Source organism: Pongo abelii, chromosome 1 (assembly GCF_028885655.2).
Source record: "Pongo abelii isolate AG06213 chromosome 1, NHGRI_mPonAbe1-v2.0_pri, whole genome shotgun sequence".
Classification (NCBI taxonomy): Eukaryota; Metazoa; Chordata; class Mammalia; order Primates; family Hominidae; genus Pongo; species Pongo abelii.
Window position 1 is genome coordinate 57,993,915 of NC_071985.2, and position 22,160 is coordinate 58,016,074.

Below are 22,160 nucleotides of genomic sequence, written 5' to 3' on the forward strand. Positions count from 1 at the left end.
GAGGGAGAAGCTATCTTCAGTGCCTTTCTCCGCTTTGACCTAGAATGGAGTATTGAGAACATCTTGAGAGAAATGAGAATGGATTTCAGAAATTTCATAGTCATCAGACATTGGTAGCTATTTTACTATTTGTCTTTAAATTTGCCAATACTTTTATTTTTCTCGAATTTAGGAATCTATGATTTATTTCAGTAATTTGATGTTCTTTCTCCAGAATAAGATAACATCTGGAGATAACATCTCCAGAATAAGATAACTTGATCCAGTCAAGTCAGCCAGAAATCTCCAGTTTTATTCCTATCTTCTTTATACTACATTATATTGACTACAAAGTTCAGAAAATTCTATTTTTTGTAACAATCATTAGAAACTTCAAATGCTTTTAGCTAGTACTTAAACACAGCTGCTATTATATTTAGATATGCTTTTTGTTATTCATTGGTATGAATTTTTTTTCAAGAGATGGGATCCTGTTTTGTTACCCAGGCTAGAGTGCAGTGGCATGATCAGGATTCATTACAGCTTCAACATCCCAGGCTTAAATGATCTTTTCATTTCAGCCTCCTGAGTAGCTAAGACTACAGGTACAAGCCACCACCACGGTTAATTTTTTTTTTTATTTTTTTTTTTGTATTTTTAGTAGAGATGAGGTCTCACTATGTTTCCCAGGCTGGTTTCAAACTCTTGGGCTCAAGCAATCCTCCTGCCTTGGCCTCCCAAAGTACTAGGATTACAGGCATAAGCCACTGCTCCAAATATCTTATTAAAGCTAAATTAAATGCATCATTGGAAACTTTAATTTAAATCTTATTTTTATACTGCATTTAAATTCAAAAAGTGCTAAACTATAAAGTACTACTTCTATATCCACTAAAGTGTTTTCTATTTTGATTTGAATCACTAAATCAAAAATTACTTTTAAGAGAGATGTTCTTTTTGGGGAAAAAAATCACTAATGACTTTTAAAAAGTTAAAAATATCATTTGGGTTAGTTGTTTACTTTCTAGTGAAATTTGTTTTGTCATGTAGAAATACTTTGAAACGTTGCTTCAGAAAAAATGTGACTATATGTGATTGCATCAAATCCTATTGTGATGAAAACAAAACAGTTGTAAGAATTGACCAGTTTAAACTATGGAATCCTAATAATTTTGCATTACCAATAGTTTTCATTGAAAGACACTGTGTAACTTATAAAGTATTATATTTATGCAAGTAAATTTATACAGAAATATAGAGAAGCAACAATGAGAACAAATAGTATTTCAATATAGTATAGCTCTAAGTGGCTTTTCTTCTAAAGTGCATAATAAATAAAATTTTAAGTTATTTATTATTAACTATGTCACTGAGCTCTCATATTTTTGATCCACAATAAATTATGTTTAATGAATACATTTTGTAAAGTTGGGTAAATAAAAAGAGATCACAGGCTTTTATATGAAGGAAACAAAACACATTTTTTCTAAATATAGTGATTTTATTGGCAGAAATTCATACAGAATTTAATGTTTGGATTATGGTGTGTGGATGCAGGAAGATTATGTTCTATGCATTTTTTCCCAAACTTAATTGACCATGAAACACTTTATTTGCTGACCATTTTATAATGATAATGGGAATCTCTCTTTGAGAAATCTTGGCAACGTATTAAGTGGAAATAAAGTAATTCTTAAAATTTGTATGAGATAAACAAGTATCAATTTTCTTTCTGATTCAAATTCATTACCTATTCTGCTATTCTTGTTTTGAGAAAAATGTACAATATTTTAAAATGGTAAATTTATTTGATGTGCATTTTAGGTGACCTCCATCCAAGTCCACCGTCTAGAATTAGTGCCCAATTCAAATACCAACTACAACCAGTTTTTTTCTCTCGAATGATATATGCTCAGTTCATTTTTATTAACTTTAGTTTTGAAACAAGCATCTAATTTATTACATGATGAATAGAGCTAGAAAAAATAGTAGAGAAAAGAAAAGCCTCCATTAATTTTCTCTTCTATCCCCTACAGCAGAAAGGACATAAATGAACTATTTTAACCTGCATTCAAGACTAGAGCACTAACTCTACCTGGTCCCCGTTCGACCTTGCATGGCCTATTAAAGTCAAGGATATCTTTCAGAAATGATGTTACACTAAACAGGTCTCCTATGTGATCTCATGGTGAAAAAGTATGTACTCTTATGCCCCAAGACTCAGTCTTAAGCAAAATCCTTTATCATGTCCTCTTTCCCAGAGACCCTATTTCAACATTACTACTCAGGAATAATGCAAGAAAGAAAAGAGGTTTCATGACAGAACTGACAGTCCTTTCCAAGCAATTTTTGTCCTTAAGGATGTCAATTTGTCTCTGACTTTTTATTAGTAATTTTGCTTCTGGTAGTAAATTGAAAGGTTGGAGCATGAAGTCTGCTGTAATTTTAGAGTTCAAGAAATCAGAATGTGCTCAAAATTACGGCTGTCTACACTGGGGCAAATTATAAATGGACATTTGTACATTGAGGATCTAGATTTTAATTGTATTAAATGAGTTTACTGATTTCTTTAAATTCATAAAACACATGATTTTTTCTATTAAATGACCTTGGAAATAACTGTATTTTAAAATTTGGCATTTTGGAATCATTATGAAAATTTTGAGTTGATTTAAATATGCTATATATCCTTCATGTTTAAATATGCAGATAATGGCTCAAAAATGTTCCCCTTCTGTACTGCTGATGTTGTCATAATTTATGTCAATGTCAGTTCTTTGTGTCTTATTCTGTGCTCTTAAGCCATATGTATAAACATCTGATATTGTTTTGTATATATAATGTATGCAGTTTTATTTTGAAAATGTTTTATTTATTTATTCAACTAACACATTTTGCTTTGTATATTTACTTCAGGCCAAGCACTGAGATAATGAAGTATGCCTTTATTATTCTTGCCTACAATTTTCTTTACCATTCATTCACTGGTGACCGCCACCCAACTCCAACACACACACACAAAAAGAGATAAAAAGAACATGCTTTTCCTTAGGCTATAAGTCTTCCTCAATAGTAGTCCATATGTTTGGGTAAAGATGCACATGTGCAACTCACAGTTGTCCTAAATCTCTTAATACCCTCTAAACAACTCAATATTTCTTTTAAATGTTCATTCTGCCTTCTCAGTTTATAACTGCTATGATTTGAATTTTTTTCCTCCCATACTCACATTAAAATTTAGTTGCCATTGTAACAATATTAAAAGGTGGGACCTTTAATAGGACTCTACTCTCATGAGTGGAATTGGTGACACTTGAAAAGAGTAAGTTTGGCTCTCTCTTGATCTCTTGAGTTTTTGCCTTCCACCATGTGAAGACAAGGCAAGAAGGCCTTCAAAAGATGCTGGCCCTTTGATGTTGAACTTCTTAGCCTCCAAAACTGTGAACCAATAAATTTCTGTTAATTATAAGTTACTCTGTCTCAGATATTCATTTTAATAGCACAAACAGACTAAGATAATAACCACACAGCTATTTTTATAATCACCCCTATATGCTCATAGGAAGACATGCAATTTAATTGCCATCAGTCAAATGTACCTGCTTGAGACTGATATTTAGAAACTGGCCAAGTGAGGAGATAGCAGTGTGCATGACACCCATTGTACGGAGCGGAGGTAGCAGCAGAGAAGATGCAGTTCTGGGATGGACGGGAGGTGGCAGCTATTGACTGAAGCAGAGGGAACTTAGTTTCAGTATTGTCAGCACTGTCAGTACTCTTGCTAGAATGCTGTTGTAGTATAATTCTTGAATCATTCTGGGACGCTCACCCTAGAGCTTTATCAAAATTTTATAATCTTCTCACTAATGTCAAATAAACTCCTAACTGCTTAATGTAGCAGGAATAGATTATTTGACCCACAACTAAGAAGTCTAATAAAGCTCAAGTGACTCAACTAGATGTTCCAAGAGAGATCACTGGACCTGTGCTAAAAGCCATTCAGTATCTCTCATGGCCTTGGCCACACTGAGTGCTCATTATAAGCATTTGTCCACATTAAAGACAAACTATAAGAATTTTGTTTAAATAACTGAGATGCGAGATTTTTATTGCCTCCAGGTGATCCCAAGCAAGTCAAACCTAGGGAAATGTAAACCTCAGGACCATGCTTGCTTCAGAATAAAATGGGGGGGATAGATAAAAATAACAATTTAAGAAAATCATTCTGCACACTTGATCCAATTTTGTCTCAAACCATACATACCCCTGGAATTTTCACTTATGAAAATCAATACACTTCCCTTTTTGTTTAAATAATTTTGCTCTGGTACTCTGCCATTTTCCATAACATTTCTTAAAATTACATATATGAACCAATGCTATATAGGTGAATATAAAGAGTTCTTGCTTTTGAGCTATAGGGAGGGCAGATTTTAAAGAAAGGAACAATGTAATGCCTGCTAGAGTAAAGGTATTTCCAAAGGTCCATGGGGGGATAATAAGCTTTTGCAGAGAACCTGTAGCCACTGGAAAGATTATTGAGAAGAATAATTAATTGCTCTGAAATGAACTGTCAAAAATTAATACAATAACTATGTTGACAAGATGAGAAAAAATGATCTGGAAAGACTCAAAGCAGATTACAAAATTTGTAGAGATAGAAATTATGTAACAAAAAATAATAGTTGAATCATGTAACCCAAATCCTCCTAAGAGGCTCCTACTCCCTCTGCTTACTGTTTTAGAGTAATAATGCATGTTACAATGCCTATTTATAATTTCCCTGAAGTTCAGTTGGCACTCTCATTGATTATTCACAGTTTATAATTAGACACAAAAGCTCAGAATCATAATGCACAGAAGTAAATGCTTGGTCATCTTATGAACAAGCAAATCAAACAAATCTTGTACATTTTCCCTTGAAATCTCAACAATTATAGTTTCTTTATTAAGGTAAAACAAAATGTCAAATAAACTTTCAAGACCCACATTTCTTCTTAAAATGTGCAATCATATAATTAATCACCTGAATCATCACAAAAGATTGTACCACAGTGTTACAACTAGCCTAAACATCTTAACTTTGCAGATGGAGTTTTTCCTTTATCAAAAGAAAGTGCCCTCTTGAAAAATGTTGATTGGAATAGAAAATCCATTAAAACGTATGTGGCTTCCCAACGTGTCTTGGTAATAAGCAATATTAGAGGCATTCTTTTAAGAAAGAATCCTCTCAGAATGAATAGAGAATTATTTTTTTTACAGTGGTAATGATAGTTGCTATTAGAATACATTCCTCCTAGCATTAAAAGATAATGAAAGAGGACAGAAGTAGGCAGACTGATATGTATCTATGCCCTTAAAAAAGGATGTGTATTTTTTTATGAAAGAACAATGTAGTAGGTAACTATTCAGTTCTATTTTTATAATATGAGATGAAATTTAATATAAGAATTTAGCTGAAAATGCTGAAATATGAATAAGCCATAGTCTTGATAAAATTGAAGACACAGAATAAAAGGCAGAAAGCTAGAGGGAGAATAAATAGATGAATAAAACAACTTATTTCCTAAGAACTTTACTCGAGACAGAAATAAACAGAAATATTGAAATGTCGAACATGGATAAATAGGGCACTAGCGTTAGGGATGATGGGATGATTCAGACTGGTAACATTTAGCAATATTTTTCATTAGGATATGAATTTTAGTGAGGAAATGTGAGTTCAGAGAGGAGCAGATTCCTTTTCAAAAAGCTACCAATCAACCAATAACAGCAAAAGAAGTTAAGAAAAAAAATAAAAACTTGGATTTATAAGCCCTCTTTCTTCCAAGAGACTCAAAATGCTTTAAATATTGCTGCCCTTCTCTTTTCAGACAATAGATAATAAACTGCTTACTTTTACAGGTAAATTTATTCTTCCCAGGTATTTTGGATCATTCATTAGTGTCTGATATTATGAGCACTAAAATCTGAGATCCCTCACGGATCTTCCTAACGATGAGTAATATACATAATATTCAATGAAGTAAATTAAGTTGCACCAATAAACACCAGAATTACAGAGTATATCTATATAATAAAATACATAATTCTCAGCACTCACTTACTACATTCCAAACAGTTTATATGTTGACTCATTGAATCTTCATTATAATATTATGAGATAGCTTCTATTGTCACTATTAGTTTACAGATGAGGAAAATTATGCACAGATAGGTTAAGCAAGTTTTTTGAGTCGTAGTACATGGCAAAACAGGATCTGAACCAAATTTCTAGATCTCATGTCCTTAAACATGATGCCACACCCACTCTCATACATTCTAGATTTGGTCAAATATAGCATTCAAAAATAAAGAATAGTATAGGTACTTCTTGGTCACAGTTCCTTTTAAATGAAAAAGAAAAAATTTTTCAGAACACTCCTAACAGAGTCTTACAAAAGAAGATGGCTTGTTTACCCCTAACCCAATCACCAGCAAATGTTAAGGGAACTATTACAAATGACTTACCCCAACCCTAATTTAGCCATGGACCATTTACTGGGGTTTGACACAATGTCACAGTATCGAAAAAAACCCTCTGCACTTTCTCAGATTCCCTCATCCACCTTCTTTCTTTCTCTTGGTCAGTGCCCTATTCCCTTCCTGTCACACTTCCACTTTCAGATTATGAAGAAATATGGGGTCTGGCTTCCAGAGCAGCTGCTGGGAAGCCTCTGGACAAACCCAGAGACATGGAGGATTTAGCGCTCCATGAGGTAAACTTTAGCCAGTAAGAGATAAGAAAAGGAAGTTAGGAGAGAATCAAAAAGACAAATCCTCCTTCTTCTGCCTACAGTGAACTGCTCTGAGGTTATTTCTTCTTGTCAATTTACCGAAGAAATCCTCAAATGCCTTTTACACCTGTTGTATCCCTGCATAGCTTCTTGTGAAGCAGTAATCACTACTGGGAAAATGTTGAATAGCTTTTGAACTTTTGATCTTTCCTTGCCTCACTTCCTTCTTGTCCTCATACTTCCCTGACTAGCATGTCTCCAGTAATTATAATTTAATCTTTGTCTCAGGCTCTGCTTTTAGAGGACTGGGGCTGATATGGCATCCAATTATATCGAAAGAATTGAGATTCGCTTATCAAGAAAGGAACAGGGTGTTTGATCAGTGGGTAAACAAATGTCCATTACATTGCACAAAGTTTAGCGGTGGACCCTAGATCAAAACTTTGGTTTATCAAACTCCAAAATCTTATTCCTAAATTCTAAGCTAAACTGTATTAACAGAAGTACACATGTAGCCATTGAACTTTTTGCTACACAGATTCCAGGTAAAACAGTAAGACCAGGTATGACTTTTCCTCTGGCTCCTGTCTATGATGAGGGAAAAAAAAAGATTCTATAAAACCTTTTCTCTTTGAGTTCTTACCTGCCAATCCTGGTAATTATTCTCATCTGAGAGTTTGATGGACATTTGTCTTTCTCTCCTTAGTAGCTGTAGTTAATGTTCTGTGCTGCACAACAATCTCCTAGGATGAAAATCATCTCGGTTTTAGTGATTTATTGCTTCAGTTCACCAGGTGTTCCCTCATGAAGAGTGGGGGACTGAGTTATATAAAAAGTATGCACCTTAATTTATAGTCTGAAACAATATTATCAGCCTGCTCATATGCAATACAGAAATATTAATAGTGACAGAATTTTACCTCTAACTTTTGATTTTGGATTTGTCAATGTATGTCATTTCTTATTTCTACCAACTGCCAGTTAATATTCTCAGACGACCTCAATGACATCACAAATTTTATTAATTATTACCATTCCTGTGACTGACAAATCATTAATCATGGGAGTCAAGTGAGGACAGGCGAGATTTTCAGTATCAGAGGTAAGTGAAATTAGTGTAACTCAGATTGTCATTTTATTGAAAACAGTGGCTTTCTGTTTCTAAAAATAAAGAAAATATATGCGTCAATTTGCAGGGTGTGAGACCCAGTTCTGTGTGGAACAGAAGAGGTGAATGGGGATACATAAAGGTCAGTGGGCAGTGACAGACTGGCCAGACAGTGACAGATTGACATTTGTAACTGGAGTGGGTTTCAGGGCTAACCAGTATTACCTAAGAGCAGAGACTACCAGAGACCGTTCCTTCCCTTAACAACCAGAACTTCACTGAGTGTCATGGAACCTACACACTTTTACAAGGCTGAGGGACCATTGAGAAGAGAATTTCCACTTGGAGAAGTTCACTTAATCTCAGCTAAGTCTCCAGGCCTGAATAGATTTCACTTCTGCAGGACAATCCTCTGATGATACTTAGGAACAATATAGAAACGTCTCATCAAACAGTAGTGAACATAGTTAATGTTAGCACAGGTAATGTGTGATGGTCATTGGAATGGTGATAGTGACTGCCATCATCAGCTTGTCTCCCATGTAGGTGCCTTGACCTGGTGGTACATAGTACCTGGTTCTGGGCCCTGCCTTTATACTGACTTTGATACATGAATGCTGCATATAGTTGGACAGATTTTGCTGCGCAGTTTTTCACATGAATTTCCTCAAATTTTCTCCATTATGATCTCCTGTCCCAGTTTCCTTGTCTTAGCCCCTTCCTACTTTTTATATATTCACACCCCATTCAGTTTTCCCCCTCTCCTCCTGATCACATAAACTTTGTCCAGAGAGGGTGGCTCTGCATCAGTTTTCCTCTCATTTCTTTGCAATATTTTGTTAAACATTTAAATTCTGCCCTTTTATAAAGAACCTTATGCTCTAAAGCATATCTTATTTTTACGAAACAAAACAAAAATGGATTCACAATTTTTTATTTTTATAGAGGATTCAAGAGTCTGTTTTGGAAGTCAAAACTAAAATATTACCTTTCTTTTACTTTAAATTCCTGCTCTCACAAGTCTAATTCTCTTCATAATTGAATGTGAAAAAATAAAGATTAATATCTCAAAATTCTTTCTTTGAACTGTGTAAGTATGGAGACTTCCCAGTGTACTTTTGTGCGGAGAGAAAATTTGCAAGTGGTGATCCCATGAGAGCTTTCATGACTAGAACATTAAGCCAAATTTCTGTATGCATTTCATTTCTCCTAACCTACTCCCCACCTTTATCCCTTGTATAATGTACTATTAATATTCCTCTACTTCTCCCGGTAATATACCCTCACTGTAGACTGGCCATCCTCTTCAAAACCTCTGAAGCTGCTCTAAATGACCACTATTGCTGTCCTCATTTAATGTTCTTTCTCTTGCCTGAACCTATACTTCTACTCAATTTATTATACTCTTGCTTCTTTTGTATAACTGAACAGGAGGAGAAGAGAACTCTTGCCAACCTTCCCTCTATTATATACATCAAGTTTCTGGAATGAAGCCTGTCCAATTAAAGCTCTTGGTAAGGATTTGTTAAATGAGTAACTTGATCTTGCAGGGTAAATATTTTTTCCAGTTTCCTTTCCTAGGCATTCATATGACCTGCCTGATTTCTACCAAAGGTAAATATTTGAGCTACTCCTAGTGGTATTTAGTCATATATAAAATAGTATAGTTGTATATATAATTGCATATGCAAATATAAACATGTATGTCTGTATGTGTATATAATAAGTCTGTCAAGCATTACCTTGTAAGATAGCATTATATAGGTGAAATACTATGGATTTTGGAATCACATACCAGGGTCATATTCCAACTTCATACTTTACTAGATCTCAGTACTTGGGGAAAATATCTTTACTGATTTTTCATTTTATATATTATAAATATGATATGATACCCTCTTAAGATTTCACTTTAATAGAACAAATATTATGACACAGTTAATATCATGCTTGACATATTAATGACCATTAGTTCTTTTCACTCTACATAATATACATACTCACTGTCACATGCATATTCACACATTGGATAATAAGGTCTTTGGAGAAAGAGATCACCACATTCTTTGCTCTCTCATAGTGCAATAGCGCCATACACAATAGTTGCAATATTTTTCAAATTCAACAGTGTGAATGTTTAATCAGGTGGAAGTCAAGATTAAAATATTTGAGATTAAATTTACAACTAATACTTGAGGATTCTTTTATAGCATGCATTATGAAATGCTTATTAAATATATAGATTTTATAGTCAAAGTATTATGCTAATAGAAAAAAAACTAGATGAGTATCATGTGACTCTAGAGATGGTAATGAGGTTGTATCTTGTTTAATGTTGAGTACTAGCTGAAGCACACATACTTTATCTACATTTTTTATTTAAATATGTTAAAGCTAAATCACCAGTTTAGAAATTTGTGATAAGATTTTGCTATTGCTGTAGTTATTATTATTGACATCTACAATACCTGATTACCCATGAAGCCAACTAGGTAAGTATTGTTTCTCTTTTTCAAGGCTCAGAAATTCATTATGTGGCAAGTACTGAGTGTCTTTTAGGGTGATGAATTGAACGGAATTTTATAACATTGTTATAAATATTATTTTTATAAATATTACTTTTCTGAATCCCATCAAGCCTTTAGATCTGTGAGTCATAGCAGTTTTTGAAAAATATTATAGATAGAAGAATCTGTTCGGCAAACACTATGAAGATATAGTCAGTCAAATCTAGAATGTGGAAAATCCTATAGGGAAGTTCCTGCAAAATATAAATGTCTTTAAAAGAGAATGCTATTAGAAATCTATGCATTCCCCATCAAAATTCTAACGGCAATTTTACAGAAATAGAAATGGCAATTCTAAAATTCATGTGGAAATATGCAAGATCCCAAATAGCCAAAGCAATCTTAAGCAAGAACAGGTCTGGAGGCATCACATTCCCTGATTTCAAATTATGTTACAACATTGTAGTATTCAAAACAGTATGGTAGTAGTATAAAAGCAAATATATCAACCAATGGAACAGAATAGAGAGCCCGGAAATACAGTCAACACATTCTTGACAATGCACCAAGAATACACAACTGGAAAAGAATACTGTTTTCAAAAATGATGTTAGGAAAACTGAACAGCCCCATGCAAAAGAATTAAATTGGACCCTTATCATATGTCATACACAAAAATCGGCTCAAAAGAATTAAAGAATTATTTGTAAAACTTGAAACAATAAAACTTCCAAAAGGCAATGTAGGAAGTAAGCTCCTTGACAATGGCATTGACAATGATTTTTTTTGGATATGAAACCAAAAGCATAGGCAACGAAAGCAGGAATAAACACATGGGACTACATTAAACTAAAAACAAACAAACTAACAAACAAAAAATTCTCCATAGCAAAGAAAACAATCAACAAAATAAAAAGGCAAATTATGGAATAGGAGAACATATTTGCAAACCATATATCTGATAAGGGGTTAATATCTAAAATGTATAAGAAACTCCTACAACTCAATAGTTAAATATGCAAATCAAATAAACCAATTAAAATTTGGGCAAAGAACCTAACAGACATTTCTCCAAAAAAAAGACATATAAGTTTCAATAGGTATATTAAACGTTGCTCAAAATTTTAATCATTTGAGATACTCAAATTAAAACCACAATCAGATATTACCTCACACTTGATTGGGTGGCTATTCCTACAAAAACAAAAGATAACAAGTATTAGGGAGGGTGTGGGCAAAAGGAAAAGCCTGAACACTGTTGGTAGGAATGTAAAATGGTGCAGAAGCTATGGAAAACAGTATGCAAGGTCATCAAAACACTAAAAGTAGAATGACCACATGATCCAGCAACCCCACTGCCAGGTATATACCCAAAGGAATCAAAATCCAAATCAAAGATATATCTGCACTACTATGTTCATTGCAGCATTATTCCCAACAGCCAAGTCATAGAAACAATCTAAGTGTCTGCCAAAGAATTAATGAATAAATAGTTGCAGTATATGCATACAGCGGAATATTACTCAGCCTTTAAAAATAGAAGGAAATCCAGCCATTTGTGACAACATGGGTGTACCCAGAGGGCATTATGTTATGTGAAATAAGCCAGACACAGAAAGACAAATATTGTATTATCTCATTTATATGTAGAATCTAAAATAGTCCAATTCATAGATGTAGAGTAGAATGGTGGTTGCTAGGAGATGAGAGAGGAAGAAATTGGGGAGTGATGGTTAAAGTGTAAAAAGTTTCAGCTATGCCAGATTAGTTCTGGACAACTAGTATACTGCAAACTGCATATTGCTAGCAATACTGTATTGTATACTTAATAATTGCTGAGATTGTAGATCTTATGTGAAGTGTTCCTAATACACATACATTCATGCACACATACAAAATAATGAAATAATAATAATAGTAATAAGTACAGTTGGAGGAAACACTGGGAGATGATGGATATACTTGTGGCCTTGATAGTTCTGATGGATTCACAGAGGTATACCTATCCCCAAATTCGTGGACATATATAAATTAAATACATACAGCTTTTTCTCACTGAAGTAATTTCAAAGAATAAAAAATAAAAATAACAAGGAAGGTTTTTATGTACTGCAGTGGAGCAATTTTAGATATTTTTTTATATTATTAAAGCAAGGGTCTGAACCCCTGCACCCCACCAAATGTGGACACTGTTAGAGATTAAAAGTGACTTTGAAAAAAATCAACAAATGCCATAAATTGACTTTATTTTATTAAAGAACTGAAAATAATATTTTAATACATAATTAGAGAAATATCAGATTATATTAAAAATGGTTTATTTTTGCAAGGTGTGAAAATGGTACTGTGGTTTCTATTTTGAAAAAATATATATATCTACTAGAAACACACACTAAAATGTTGTAGGTGGAATTGTACAATATATAGGATATGCTATTAAATACTCCAGAAAAAATGATGTACATATATAAAAAGGTAGATAGATAAGTTGATCAATAGATAGATAGATAGGAATGAGTTGAATTAAGATCATTCTGTGGCTAGGTACTTCCAAATGTTATATACAGATTCTTTTTTCCTAATAGTAAGTGATCCCAAGATGGCATTCTTGTAGAAAGGAAGGCTCTTTGTACTCCTTGTGACTGATAGTATTTATAACTGCTGTTTCTGACTTAGGGCTATATGTAAAAGCCATTTAGCACAGAGAATTTTCTTAGGAAGATAAATAGAATAAAACTTAACAGCTCTGAATACTAAAACAGTGCAACTCAGTCAGTAAAATGGATATAAAATGCTTACAAAATTGGTGCTGTGAGAACAACACTACCCTTAAAAAGATTCTATTTATACTTTACCTTTTAAAGTAGTTTCAATCTAGGATATAAAAATAAGCTTAAAAAGCTTCTATTTATACTTTACCTTTTAAAGTAGTTTCAATCTAGGATATAATAAAATATATAGAACCTCCTGCTATAACATATTTGAAAATATCTGTGATGTCTATTCCTTTAGTTGAATATTTGTTAGTATTTTTATAATTAAAATATTTTACTATAAAATATTAATATCCATATGATAGATATTCCATCAGTACAAAATTAATTTAGCCTGTTTATTAAAAGTCTCTAATTGTATATTTTAATAGATATACAGAAATATTTAAAATTCAGAAATTGTGTAGTCTAGTTAAAACATTTGGATGATTTTCAGTATAGCCTCACCCAATAAGTTCAGCTTCAACATGGGCTTCCCTCCTTATTCAATGAATAGCATTTCTAGAGAATATCATTCTCTAGAACTTTGAGACTAAATTATCTCTCAAAAGTGGTCTCTTAAATCCATGACAACCTAAATAAAAGGCTAATGTACCTTTGTCATGGTTCTTGACTCCCCAACCTTAATTTCTTAAAACTTAATGAAATTTCTGCTTTGGCCCATGAAGCATTAGCTGTTATAGAAATTGAACTCCTACTGTAAACTAGAAAAGCAGAGAAAATATTTCAAACAACATTCTTTCAGACATTGTACAATAGGCTCCATAAGGGCTGTGATCTCGGAGGAAAGAAAAATCAGCTAGGGTAAGTCCCTAATGGCTCTAGTGCCCTGGCTGGAAGTAGGTTCCAAGACATAGTGAAAGGAGGAAGAACTTAAAGGGAAGTCTCAAAGTCCTGCTGAGTTATGGAGTCAGAGATTCTAAGTCTAGTTTGAGTAGAAGGAAACAGTAAAGAGAATTTTACGGATTTGTAGAGGTAGCCTTCACATTTCTGGCTAAGCATGCACCTGAACATCCATGGTGGGAACCTCCACAGGGCTAGGAAAAGAATCATCAAAAACCAGCAGACCAAACAATTACCAAAGCTCACACGTGGCTTAGAGATACTATGTACTCATCAGCCAGGAAGAGATACCTTAATACATGGGACATCAGGTACAATACTCAGAAAGATATTTTTGTTTACTGGGAGAGTTTATGTGGAATTGGTGTTAGGCTTTAAGTGTGACAAAATTAATCAGTGAAGCCATCTGCAATCTGTACAAGGAATTTTTTTAGGGAAAGTTTTTGTTGTTTATTATAATTGCAATTGCCTTAATAGAGATAGTGTTACTCAGGGAATATATTTATTCAGGAGAGAGCTTTGATGATTTTTATTTTTTAAGGAATTGATTCATTTCATCTGAGTTGAATTTATGGGGATAAATTTGTTCATAATATTCCCTTTTATTCACTTAATATCAGTATATTCTGTAGTAATTAGTAATGTTATTGTGTCCGGAATTGGTGGGTTCTTGGTTTCACTGACCTCAAGAATGAAGCCGCGGACCCTCGCGGTGAGTGTTACAGTTCTTAAAGGTGGCGTGTCCAGAGTTTGTTCCTTCTGATGTTCGGATGTGTTCGGAGTTTCTTCCTTCTGGTGGGTTCGTGGTCTCGCTGGCTCAGGAGTGAAGCTGCGGACCTTCGTGAGTGTTACAGCTCTTAACGCAGCGCGTCGGGAGTTGTTGCTCCACCCGGTGGATTCGCGGTCTCGCTGGTTTCAGGAGTGAAGTTGCAGACCTTCGCGGTGAGTGTTACAGCTCATAAAGGCAGTGTGGACCCAGAGTGAGCAGCAGCAAGATTAATGGCAAAGAGAGAAAGAACAAAGCTTCCACAACGTGGAAGGGGATCCCAGTGGGTTGCCACTGCTGGCTCCAGCAGCCTGCTTTTATTCTCTTAGCTGGCCCCACCCACATCCTGCTGATTAGTAGAGCCCAGTGGTCTGTTTTGACAGGGTGCTGATTGGTGCATTTACAATCCCTGAGCTAGACACAAAGGTTCTCCACGTCCCCACCAGATTAGCTAGATACAGAGTGTGGATTTGTGCATTCACAAACCCTGAGCTAGACACAGGGTGCTGATTGGTGTGTTTACAAACCTTGAGCTAGACACAGAGTGCTGATTGGTGCATTTATAACCCCTTAGCTAGACATAAAGGCTCTCCAAATCCCCACCAGACTCAGGAGCTCAGCTGGCTTCACCTGGTGGATCCCACACAGGTGCTGCAGGTGGAGCTGCTTGTGAGTCCCGTGCTGTGCGCCGGCACTCCTCAGCCCTTGGGTGGTCGATGGGACTGCGCGCCGTTGAGCAGGGGGCGGCGCTCGTCGGGGAAGCTCGGGCTCCACAGGAGCCCACAGAGGCTGGGGGAGGCTCAGGCATGGTGGGCTGCAGGTCCCCAGCCCTGCCCCGCGGGAAGGCAGCTAAGGCCCGGCGAGAAATTGAGCACAGCAGCTGCTGGCCCAGGTGCTAAGCCCCTCACTGCCCGGGGGAACTCGCGCTGGCCTGCAAGCACCGCGGGCAGCCCTGGTTCCCGCCCGCGCCTCTCCCTCCACACCTTCCCGCAAGCTGAGGGAGCCGCTCCGGCCTTGGCCAGCCCAGAAAGGGGCTCCCACGGTGCAGTGGCAGGCTGAAGGGCTCTTCAAGTGCCGCCAAAGTGGGAGCCCAGGCAGAGGAGGCGCCGAGAGCGAGCGAGGGCTGTGAGGACTGCCAGCACGCTGTCACCTCTCATTACCTCTGTCACTGCTAATATTGGTAAGTTGTGTCTTATAACTTTGTTTTTTTTTTTTTTATTTTTTTGCTGATCAGTCTTGCTAGAGTTATGAATTTCAACTGATCTCAAGAAGCCCGCTTTGATTTCACTAATTTTCTGTTCATTGCTTTTCTCTTGATAGATATCTAGTTTGTTCTGGATTTTTCTTAAACACTCAATAAGAAAAGTTTTGCTTTTGAATCTTTAAGATTTTGGATTATGTATTAATTTCCTATTTAGGCTGTAACAGATTATCACAAATTTACTAGTTTAAAAAAAACAATAATTTATTCTCTTAAAGTTCTGGAGCCCAGAATCTTGAACAAAGTTTTATGGGGCTGGAATTAAGATACCAGCAGAACTTTGGCAGGGAACTCCATTGTTTGCTTATTTCAGGTTCTAGAAGTCCCCACACTCCTTAACTCATGGCTGCCTCACTCCAATCTCTACCTCCATAATCACATCTCCTTCTCCACTTCTTTGGCCAAATCTCCTTCTGCCTACATGTTAAATTCTGAGTAAATTTAGGACCCATCCAGATATTCCATGATAATCTCCCATCTCAAGATCCTTTAATTTAATTGTATTTGCAAAGTCCCTTTTACTAAATAAATTAATATTCACAGTTTCCAGGGATTAGGCTGTGGATATCTCGGGAGGACATTTTTCAGCATACCATCGGTGACTATAGCAGTACTGTCAGTTGCAAGCAGTGAAACTGGTAAGTCAAATACTGGCAAATTGTCCTCCAAAAAGTTGCAACCACTTATTATATCACAATAAAATATGGGTTCCTTTTTCCCTGTACTCTCATAAGTAGAATTTAATTTCAAACATTTGAATCTTTGTTCACCAGAGATGTGAATAATTTCATTGTATTCTTATAAAATGTAAACTTCTTTCATTAGTAGAGTAAATATATTCTTTGGTTTTCTGGTTTTAGAATCATGCTTAAAAAGTACATTTTACATCATAAGCAACAAAATATTCTGTACATTTTCTTCCATTATTTTTAGAAACTCAGTCTGAAATTTATCTGCAGTTTATAAATATTGATATAATTTTGTGTCTTAACTTCACCAAAATTTTGACTTCATGATTTTTTAAAACATCTTTATCATTTTTAATTTTATTATTTATTTTGCTATTAGCCTTGGTTTCCTAGTACCTATTAATATCCTAATTTTGTTTTTATTTTGAATAAATTTATTTGAAGTGTTCTATGCCCATCTTTTTGCTTTCAAGGTTATTGTGTTACTTTCATTTACACATTTGTATTATGTAACGTGAAGCTGGATTGTTGCTGTTTCATTTATTTATAAGTGAGTCATATTGTTTGTCTCTTGTCCGTATCCCAATCTCCTGTTGAATTATGATCTCCAGTGTTTGAGGAAAAGCCTGGTGGGAGGTGATTGGATCATGGAGGCAGATTTCCCCATTTTTTTCTTGTGATAGTGAATGAGTTCTTATCAGATCTATGAGATCTGGTTGTTTAAAAGTGTATAGCACTTCCCCTTCACTTTCTGTCTCCTGCTGCCATGGGAAGATGTAGTTGCCTCTCCTTTGCCCTTCTACAATGATTGTAAGTTTCCTGAGGCCTACTCAGCCATGCCTCCTGTACAGCTTGTGGAACTATGAGTCATTTAAACCACTTTTTAAAATAAATTACCCAGTGTCAGGTAGTTATTTATAGTAGTGTGAGAATGAACGAATACAGAAACTTGATACCAGGGAAGTGGAACATTGTTATAAAGATAACTGAAAATGTGGAAATGACTTTGGAACTGGGTAACAGGCAGAGGTTGGAATAGTTTGGAGGGCTCAGAAGACGATAGGAAGATAAGGTAAAGTTTGGAACTTCTTAGATACTTGTTGAGTGGTTTTGACCAAAATGCTGGTAGTGATATGGATAGTGAAGTCCAGGTTGAGGTGGTGTCTCAGAGGGAGATGAGGAACTTACTGGGAACTGGAGTAAAGGTCACTCTTGCTATGCTGTAGCAAAGAGAGTGGTGGCATTTTGCCCCTGCTCTAGAGATCTGTTGCATTTTGAACTTGAAAGAGATGATTTAGGGTATCTAGCAGAAGACATTTATAAGGAGCAAAGCATTCAAGAGGTGGCCTGGCTGCTTCTAAAACCCTATGCTTATTTGCATAAATAAAGAAATGACCTGAAACTAGAACTCACTTGTAAAAGGGAAGCAGAGCACGGAAAAATGCCTCTAAGGCATTTCAGAGACCTTTGCAGCAGTCGCTCCTATCACAGGTCAGGAGGCCTAGGAGGGAATAATGGTTTCATGGGCCAGGCCCAGGGCCTTGTTGCTCTGTGCAGCCTCAGGACATGGGGCCCTGCATCCCAGCCACTCCAGCCTTAGCTGTGGCTAAAAGGCACCAAGGTATAGCTCAGACCATTGCTTCAGAGGGTGCAAGCCCCAAGCCTTGATGGCTTCTACATGGTGCTGGGCCTGTGGATATGCAGATGGCAGGAGGTGAAGTTTGGAAGCCTCTACCTAGATTTGAGAGGATGTTTGGTAATGCCCGAATGTCCAGTCAAGTCTTCTGGAGAGACAGAGCCCACATGGAGAATCTCTACTAGGGCAGTGAGGAGGAAAAATGTGGGTTTGGAGCCCCCACACAGACTCCTTACTGGGACACTGACTAGTGCAGCTGTGAGGAGAGGGCCACCGGCCATCGTCCTTCAGACCCCAGAATGGTAGATCCACTGGCAGCTTGCACCATGCACCTGGAAAAGCTACAGACACTCAATGCCAGCTCATGAAAGCAGCTGCAAGGATGGTATCCTGTAGAGCCATGGGGTGGAGCTGCCTAAGCCTTGGGAGCCCACCTTTTGCATCAGTATGCCCTGGATGTAAAACAGGGAGTCAAGGGAAATTATTTTGTAGTTTTAAGACTTAATGACTGCCCCACTGGGTTTTGGAATTGCATGGGGCCTGTAGCCCCTTTGTTTTGGCAATATCCTCCATTTGGAATGGGAGCATTTACCCAGTGCTTGTATTCACATTGTATCTTGGAAGTAATTAACTTGGTTTTGGTTTTACAGGTTCATAGGTGGAAGGAACTTGCCTTGTCTCTGATGAGACTTTGGACTTGGACTTTTGAGTTAATGCTAGAATGAGAGTTTGGGGGACTGTGGGGAAGGTATGATTGTGTTTTGAAATGTGAGAAGGACATGATTTGGGAGGGGCTGGGGGCAGAATGATACGGTTTGACTATCTGTTCTCATCCAAATCTCATTTTGGGTTATGATCTTCAGTGTTGGAGGAGTGGCCTGGTAGGAGGTCACTGGATCATGGGGGTGGATATTCCCCTTGCTGTTCTTGTGATTGTTAGAGAGTTCTCATGAGATCTGGTTGTTTAAAAGTGTGTAGCACTGCTGCCTTCTCTCTCTCTCCTGCCACCATGTGAACATGTGCTTCCTTCCCCTTCACCCATCTGTCATGATTGTAAGTTTCCTGAGGTTTCCCCAGCCATGCTTCGTGTACAGCCTGTGGAACTGTGAATCAATTAAACAACTTTCCATTGCAAATTACCCAGTCTTAGGTAGTTGTTATCACAATGTGAGAATGGACTAATACAGTGAGTTTTTCAAATACATCTTTGACTTGATTCTGTCATCTTATTTTATGCTTTTCTTTCATTAGCATTCTATTTTCTTACATTTTTTTGTTTTCTTCTGTCACATTAAAGCATATCATTTAATTTTATTTCTTCTGGCAGTTATGTTTATTACCTTAAATGACATATTTAATACTTTTTAAAACAACTATTAGTGTCAGAACAGAAAGAGTATCCTGTTGCAGTCCTGAGGATGAAACATGAAAAATATTAATGGTCTTTGAGAACTCCCTACTACATTTATTTATCTTGCTGTGGTCATCTGACAACTTCACTGATTTTCTTAGTTTATTATATCTATTCTGTTATATGTATATTAAAATTATACATAGTTGCATTATAATTACAGTATTGTTTAGATTACTGTCAGAATGCAGTTCGACCCAGCCTTTAGTTCTTTCATAAATAATGGGGCTTACATGGATTATCTCTACTTCTCAGAAGTCCGTTTTCTCTTTTTCTTCATATGGAAAGAGCGTGGATCAGAGAAACGGCAAACTTCATTCTCATTTAAGGGGGAATGATGATGAGATTTGGAATTTAGTCTCTGGTTATTGGCTCATGTATTTTTAGTGTGGGGATCAGGGTCTATGCCTTTTCCTTGGGTTCAACTGCAGGTCCCTTTTCTCCCTCAACCTGGCTGCTTCCTTTCTATCTGTATATTATCACTTAAATTTTTAGAATTTAACCTCTTAACATCTTTCTCTACATTACTTTTCAATTATACTCTATTTATGGAAATTTAACTACCTGTATTGATTTTATTATTGTGTTACTTATAAAGGAAATTCTAGCATTATTAATTTGAATAAAAAATCAAATCCTATAAAATAAATGTCTTTTTAGTATTTATGTATCAGTTCTTTGAGAATTTTAAAGACAGACATTAATAAGAAAGCCATGTTACATATATTTCCCTTTCTAATTTCCATAGTTCATTCAGAGTTTAAAGGCTATTCCTTGAAATTCAAACAATAGGAAAATAAAAATTCAACATAGAAGACATTTTTGTCACATATAAACCAATATACTAAATGTATAAGAAAGCTGCATATGCAAAATCTATTTTACTTGTGTTAGATGCTTTTGTAGGGGGCCAGAGATCCCCTTCAAACCCCCTTAAGTTTTTATGTGTGCTCTTCAGCTAGATCAAGAAATCAAATTGACACCAGGCAGATTAACAAGAAAAAAAGCATGCAAATTTTTATTAATTTTGCATGTACACAGGGATCTTCGCAAGAGAATGAAGTCCAAAGAGGTAGCCAAAGGAAGATGCTATTATATTTTTTAGGCAAGGAACAATAAATTTGAAAAAAATGGCAGGATAAAGGGAATCTATCTAGAGACAGCAAATTTTGAGAGGAATCACTAAGAGATATACGGGGTGGGGGAGGTGTAAAACCAGTGGAAGACAAGGTTTACTTCAGTAAGTATGTTTATTCAGGTCCGTGGCAGTGCTCAATTTCAAGTCTCTGGTGAAAAGGGTTATTTTCTCACCCTGGTATAGGAAGGGTATCCCTGCCGGAGGAATCTTTTTTTTTTTTTTTTTTTTTTTTCTGAGATGGAGTCTTGCTCTGTTGCCCAAGCTGGAGTGCAGTGGCATGATCTTGGCTTACTACAACCTCCATCTCCAGGGTTCATGCCATCCTCCTGCCTCAGCCTCCTGAGTGGCTGGGATAACAGGTGCCTGCCACTATGCCTGGCTAATTTTTGAATTTTAGTAGACATGGGGTTTCACTATGTTGGCCAGGCTGGTCTTGAACTCCTGATCTCAGGTGATCTTCCCACCTCGGCTTCCCAAAGTGCTGGGATTACAGGCATGAGCCACCACGCCTGGCCCCAGAGGAATCTTTACAGCTTGCTGCATGCAGGAAGAGACAGGTCGGCTAGCCATTTCTGAAATTACAATTTCTCCAATGTTTTCAACTTGAGATAATAAATACACCAATTCAGCATATTTGGGGATGGCACATCCTTCATTCATTCAGAACTTAACATTCATATCTTAGATAGGTATTCAAATACCTATCTAATAATACCTTTAATAATAGGTATTCAATACCTATTACTTTATTCAATAGGTATTCAATAATAGGTATTGAATAATACCTATTCAAATAAATGCAGAGCCCTTAAAAAGTAACTAGGTAGATTGATATCAATTATTTCATTAATTGAGTCTTTGCATAGTAGAGAAATATAGAAAGTTATTTCTATTCTGTCTATTTTCTGCATTATTTAAAAATTTTAAAGTATGTGTAACATGTAATGCTGGATCTTTTCAAGAAGTTTATAACTTTGAAGAACAGTCATCCCTCGATATATCCCCTGGACAAATGTGAAAATCTGCTGGATGCTCAAGTTCCTTACATAACATGGTGTAGTACAATTTTGATTTGCAATTGGTTGAATCTGCAGATGTATAATTCATAGCTCTGGAGGGGTGACTGTATTTTTCTCTCTTCTTCCCTACCTCTCTCTTTCTCTTTTTTATCCTTCTTTGCCTTTCTGTTCCTCTTGTCATTCTTTTTGACAATACTCCCATTTCATTTGATGTTCTTATAGTCCTTAATATCTATACCAGTTTATGCTGCAT